Here is a 7,501-nt window from a genome sequence, read left to right on the forward strand (position 1 = left end):
ATGGTGGGTGTATGGTACCGGTGAAAGTTGCGCGGTACTAGAGAGGCTAGCAATGGTGGAAGGGTGAGAGTGCGTGTAATCCATGGACTCAACATTAGTCATAAAGAACTCACATACTTGATGCAAAAATTTATTAGTTATCGAAAGGAAGTACTATGGGCATGCTCCTAGGGGGATAAATTGGTAGGAAAAGACCATCGCTCGTCCCCGACCGCCACTCATAAGGAAGACAATCAAAAAATAAATCATGCTCCGACTTCATCACATAACGGTTCACCATATATGCATGCTACGGGAATCACAAACTTTAACACAAGTATTTCTCAAATTCACAATTACTCACTGGCATGACTCTAATATCACCATCTTCATATCTCAAAACAATCATAAAGAATCAAACTTCTCATAGTATTCAATGCACTTTATATGAAAGTTTTTATTATATCCCTCTTGGAGGCCTATTATATTAGGACTAAATTTATAACCAAAGCAAATTACCATGTTGTTTAAAGACTCTCAAAATAACATAAGTGAAGCATGAGAGTTCATCAATTTCTATAAAATAAAACCACCGCCGTGCTCTAAAAAGATATAAGTGAAGCACTAGAGCAAAATTGCCTAGCTCAAAAGATATATGTGAAGCACATAGAGTATTCTAATAAATCATGATTCATGCGGGTCCCTCTCAAAAGGTGTGTACAGCAAGGATGATTGTGGAAAACTGAAAAGCGAAGACTCAAGTCATACAATACACTCCAAGCAAAACACATATCATGTGGTGAATAAAAATATAGCCTCAAGTAAAGTTACCGATAGACGAAGACGAAAGAGGGGATGCCTTCCGGTGCATCCCCAAGCTTAAGCTCTTGGTTGTCCTTGAATATTACCTTGGGGTACCTTGGGCATCCCCAAGCTTAGGCTCTTGCCACTCCTTATTCCATAGTCCATCAAATCCTTACCCAAAACTTGAAAACTTCACAACACAAAACTCAACAGAAAATCTCATAAGCTCCGTTAGTATAAGAAAATAATTCACCACCTTTGGTATGTTGTGAACTCATTCTTTATTTATATTGCTGTAATATCTACTGTATTCAAACTTTTCCATGGTTCATACCCCCCGATACTACCCAAATATTCATCAAAATAAGCAAAAAACACATAGAAAACATAATTTGTGAAAAACAGAAAACTCTGTAGCAATCTGTAACTCCTGAATACTTCTGTAACTCCAAAATTCTCGAAAATTAGGAAAACCTGGGAAATTTGTGTACCTATCAAGTGCAAAAAGAATCAGATCAGAATCACACTTCTGTGAATTATTAAAACTATTTTCCTGGGCGCAAAAGTTTATGTTTCTCCGCAAGATTAAAACAACTATCACCGTAAGCTATCCCAAAGGTCTTACTTGGCACAAACACTAATTTAAAACATAAAACCACATCTAACCAGAGGCTAGATGAATTGTTTATTGCAAAACAGCAAGGAAAAATATTGGGTTGTCTCCCAACAAGCACTTTTAAAGCCTTTTAGCTAGCATTGATAATTTCAATGATGCTCACATAAAAGAGAAGAACTAAAGCACAAATAGAGCATCATAAAACACGTGACAAACACATCTAAGTCTAACATACTTCCTATGCATAGGCATTTTATAAGCAAACAAATTATCAAGGCAAGCAAAAACTAGCATATGAAGGGAAGAAGAAAGAGACGGTAGCAATCTCAACATGAAGAGAGGAAATTTAATAAGATCAAAATTTCTACAAGTGTATTTTCCTCTCTCATAATAATTACATGTAGGATCACAACCAAATTCAAAAAAATAGCTATCACATAACATATTCTCAACATGATCCACATGCATGCGAAGTTGACACTTTCCAAAATAGTGGGATTAACATTAACTAAAGTCATGACCTCTCCAAACCCACTTTTATAAAAAAATCATAAGATTTAACATTCTCCAAATATGTGGGATCTAAAGTTGACACTCTTACAAGCCCATTTTCAATATTATTGCAAACATTATTATCAATCTCATATTCATCCACGGGCTTAAATAAATTTTCAAGATCATAAGAAGAATCGCCCCAATCATGATCACTGCAACAAGTAGTGGACATAGCAATACTAGCATCCCGAAGCATAGGCTTTTCTGTTTCATTAACACAATTGACATTAATAGAATTTATAATGACATCATTGCAATCATGCTTTTCATCGAAGGAACTCTCAAGTGTGGGTGCAATAGCAATAATTTCATGTTTAACATAAGGAACTATAGCAAGTTCATCTCCATAAGAATAGCAAGCATCATGTTCATCAAGGGATATTTCAATCAAATCATCGGAATCATAATTATCTATAGATTCATGCATATCATTACTTTCTTCCAAAGCAACGGTCATTCTCTCAATAAATTCCTTAACATAGGCATTATGAGCATAGTTCTCATAGCAATATTTATGTATGTCAAAATTTTCAAATTTGTAGAGAGTAATATCATACTTTTCAATCAAAGAAGCAACTTCATAAGAACCCTTAAAAGCAACAAATTCTTCAATTTGTCCGATATCATAATAACTATAAACACTCTTTTCATAAGAAGATAAGATTTCACTATCATTAAACTCACATAAGTAGGGAAGGTATTTTTTAGGGTTCTTAGAGCAACAAGTAAAATCACAAAGTTCACAAATTTCACAAAGATTCCAAGCATAACATAGCAAACAATTTTTTTGATTCCATAAGAGTCTCCCTTTTTCAGACAAACGGTGACGCACAAAATGAGCATGCTCATCTAAAGATTTTCCCTCAACTACACTAGTTGGGGTGTCAGCACGAGCACATATGGATGGAAGATCATCCAAGTAGAAAACTTTAAGTGGATCCATAACAATATATTTTTAGCAAGCAAAGATGCAAGAAAATAGAAGGCACATGGAAACACAAGCAAAGAAAGCAAACAAGCAAAAAGTCATATGGGAACACGAACGGAAAGAGGGGCGAATAAAAAGGCAAATCTTTATCAAAATCGTTTTAGAAGTGGGGGAGAGGAAAATCAGAGGCGAATGGCGAATAATGTAATGCAAGAGATGAGAGTTTATGATGGGTACTTAATATGTCTTGACTTGGCATAGATCCCCCCGGCAACGGCGCCAGAAATTCTTCCTACTACTTCTTGAGTTTTCTTTGGTTTTTCCCTTTATGAGGAAAGGGTGATGCAGCAAAGTAGAGATAATTATTCCCCTTAGTTTGAGAACCAAGGTATCAATCAAGTAGGAGACAACGCACAAATCACCGAATTCCTGCACAAACAATCAAACAACTTGCACCCAATGTGATAAAGGGGTTGTCAATCCCTTCACGGTTACTTGCAAAAGTGAGATCTAATAGAGATAGATAAATGATAAAGTAAATATTTTTGGTATTTTTGGTTTTTAGATCGGAAAGTAAAAGGTTGCAATATAGTAGATCAGAAACTAATATGATCGAAAATAGAATATCGGAAACTAATATGATGGAAAATAGAAGATCGAAAACTACTATGATGGAAAATAGACCCGGGTACCATAGTTTTCACTAGAGGCTTCTCCCAAAATAGCAAACAATACAGTGGGTGAACAAATTACTGCCGAGCAATTGATAGAAAAGCGCAAAGCTATGGTTATACCTAAGTCAATGATCATGAATATAGGCATCATATCCGTGTCAAGTAGACTGAAACGATTATGCATCTACTACTATTACTCCACAAATCGGTCGACTCCTACTTGCATCTAGAGTATTAAGTTCATGAAGAATAGAGAAATGTGTTAAGTAAGATGACATGATGTAGAGGAATTAACTCAAGCAATATGATGAAAACTCCATCTTTTTATCCTAAATGGTAACAATATGATACGTGCCTTGCTGCCCCTATTGTCACTGGAAAGGACACCGCAAGATTGAACCCAAAGCTAAGCACTTCTCCCATTGCAAGAAAAACCAATCTAGCTGGCCAAATCAAACCGATAGTTCGAAGAGAATTATAAAGATATCAAATCATGCATATAAGAATTTAGAGAAGATTCAAATAATATTCATAGATAAGCTGATCATAAATCCATAATTCATCGGATCTCGGTAAACACACCACAAAAAAGTATTACATCAAATAGATCTCCAAGAACAACAAGGAGAACATGGTCACTGGTATGCGTCGGTGATATACAAATGGTTTTTAACCCCTTGCCGTGACGACATTTGGAACCGTCGCCTAGTGAGTGACAGTGATAGGGGGGTCCTTCCTACACGACCCAGAAATCGTCGGGGATAGGGACCCTATAGTACTCCTTTTCATTTGTGGTTGCATTGCCATCGCAGTCGGTATTCTGTGGTGCTATGTTATGATGTGCGACCCATCATAAACGGGTCACTATTATAGAATGTGTATGATAAGCATACAATCACACACATTCAATTTTCACAAACCGTATGTGATAACTAATTAAGAAGATTAGCTAATCATCGTAGGGGCGTCGGATAGGATTACGAAACGTCGGACCATCGTAATATCGTCATACATGACAACTATCCCACACGCTATTCTGTGCTGTAACATTTACAATGCATACTTCATCAGAAATAGTTCATGGTTACGAATCATGTACGATAAGGCAACTATCGCACACGCTATTCTGTGGTGCAACATTTACGATGCATACTTCATCAGAAACCGTTTGTGATATTGTCTGACATCGCACATGCTTTGCAAATGACAACTATGTTCACGCTTGCACAGGTTTCCTCTCTGTGAACCGTCTCGGATTAAGGTGTATATCGCAAACGTTTGTGTTTTACCAACCGTGTGTGCCTTAACAACCTACAGAGCGTAATTTCACCATAATTTAATTGCTGCTATATCAAATTGAAATTGAATGTATGCTATAGCTTTATTCATATCCATCAGGTTCAGACAACCAATGCATTCTTCGATTCATAGGTACACATCAAGAATTACATAAGAACCAAATAGAGAATAATGAACCATAGTTGTATACTAGTACTATTAAAGATGGTAAACAAAGAGGCTAAATACATTCTGGTTGCTGAACAAGGTGAAGTGGAATGCCCATATTGTGCCCTCCTCCATGCAAAAGGCACGCACAACACTAGTCCAATCCCTTGTAATGGCCGACCACCCACTGTCGATGTCAAAACCGGCGGATCTTAGGTAGGGGGTCTCGAATTGTGCATCTAATGTTAATGGTAACAGGAGGCGAGGGACACAATGTTTACCCAGGTTCGGGCCCTCTCTATGGAGGTAATACCCTACTTCCTGCTTGATTGATCTTGATGAATATGAGTATTACAAGAGTTGATCTACCACGAGTTCGTAATGGCTAAACCCTAGAAGTCTAGCCTATGAGGTTATGATTGATGTGGCTAAACCCTAGAAGTCTAAACCCTCCGGTTTATATAGACACCAGGGGGGACTAGAGTTGTACAGAGTCAGTTACAGAGAAAGGAATCTACATATCTAAATCGCCAAGCTTGCCTTCCATGCAAAGGAGAGTCCCATCCAGACACGGGACGAAGTCTTCTATCTTGTATCTTCATGTCCAACAGTGTGGCCAAAGTATATAGTCCGGCTGCCCGAGGACCCCTTAATCCGGGACTCCCTCAGTAGCCCCTGAACCAGGGTTCAATGACGATGAGTCCGGCGCGCAGATTGTCTTCGGCATTGCAAGGCGGGTTCCGTCTCCGAATACTCCAACATAGCCCTCCGAACATAGAAAACGTGTCCAACTCTGCAAAACAAGTACCACACACAACCGTAGAGAGTATAATATTTCATGAGTCCAATCTGCTGACCACTTTTTGTAGCGTGACATCCCGCCACTGCCCGGTCATTATTCGAACCGTTTTTATCCTGCCGCTCCGTATTTCGAGGCGCGACTTCATTGGCACGTCTTGTCAAAGCAGATATCGTGTCCCCTTATCACGGGATTCTCATCAATACGGGCATGGGTAACCCAACCGTGTCATCTGCATGGTGCTTGGGGAATAGGTAGATTTTAAGGCGAGCAGGGAGGCGCATGACTTTTAGTGCCTTTATAAAGGGATAAGGATTCATCCTTGTTCACCCATGCATTGTCCTTCCTCTGCCCATCCATTCTCGAGCTCCAGCACCCAAGCTCTTGCCTTCTCCGCCCAAAAAAGCACTCCAATCATGTCCGGATCCGGAGCTGGAGGCAAGTGGATGGCCTCCTCCGTCAAGGAGAAGGACATCAAGGAGCACTGGGAGGCCGGATACCTGGCCAAGGAAATCGCTCATCGACTTCCGGCCAAGGGACAGACCGTACCTACCCCAGAGCCCCAGGAGAGGGTGGTGTTTCTCACACACTTCGTTCGCGGGCTGGGATTCCCCCTCCACCCTTCGTCCATGGACTGATGTTCTGCTGCGGGCTAGACTTCCATGATCTGGCCCCCAACTCTATCCTCAGCATCTCGGCATTTATTATCGTGTGCGAGGCCTTCCTCCGCATCCCACCTCACTTCGGCCTATGGCTGAAGACCTTCAATGTGAAGCCAAAGGTGGTGAGCGGCCAACAAGCAGAGTGCGGAGGCGCCATGGTGGGCAAGATGCCCAATGTCACCTGTCCTGAAGGCTCCTTTGTGGAGACTGTAAAGGGGTGGCAATCGGGGTGGTTCTACATCACCGAGCCGCGCGACACCAACTGGGCGGCGGCCCCTGCATTCCAATCGGAAGTCCAGATGCAGCTCACCTCCTGGCAAGAGAAAGGCCTAGCCTGGGGCTGTTCGGACGAGCTGACAGGACTCCAGACGTGCATCTAGAACATGATAAACAAGAGGATCAAGCTCGTCAACGTGATCTAGGTTATGCTCGTTCGCCGGATCCTTCCATGCCAACGCCGGACTTGCTAGTTGTGGGAATTCGATCCGGCCAAGCACCAGACGCTACTAGAGGTCTTTGGCACGACGCACGAAGACATCTGGAAGGTGCTCTTCAAGGCCGGCGAGACACCACCACCCACGACCGATGATCGTGGGCTTAGCTTAAAACGCCAGGCTAATCCGGTAAATTCTTTCATGTTTTCAAGTTATACCTTTTACTAGCATATTTGATGAATGAATCTAAGCCTCCCTACCAATTTTTTCAAGCCTGGATAGAGATAGCGGGGCGGATTAACTGTCCGGCACCGTTGCCCGAAGATCTAGAAACCCCGCTTCTGACAAAGATGTTGTTTCCGTCACCTTATGAGGTGCCGGAGAAGAAGGCCAAAAAGAAGGCCAAGGGGACCAGAGATGGTCTCCGCCGCAAGGGCGCTTCGGACACAATGTCCAAAGACATCAAGGATCACTCCTCCGTCGCCGAAGACGATGAGGAAGAGGAGGAGGAAGAAGAAATCCACCCCCCTGCTGGGGGTGAAAGAAGAGGGCGGCCTCAACACATGGGGAGGCTGAGGCGTCCAAGAAGGGGAAAACTTCCCTT

This window comes from Triticum aestivum, chromosome 7B (assembly GCF_018294505.1).
Source record: "Triticum aestivum cultivar Chinese Spring chromosome 7B, IWGSC CS RefSeq v2.1, whole genome shotgun sequence".
Classification (NCBI taxonomy): domain Eukaryota; kingdom Viridiplantae; phylum Streptophyta; class Magnoliopsida; order Poales; family Poaceae; genus Triticum; species Triticum aestivum.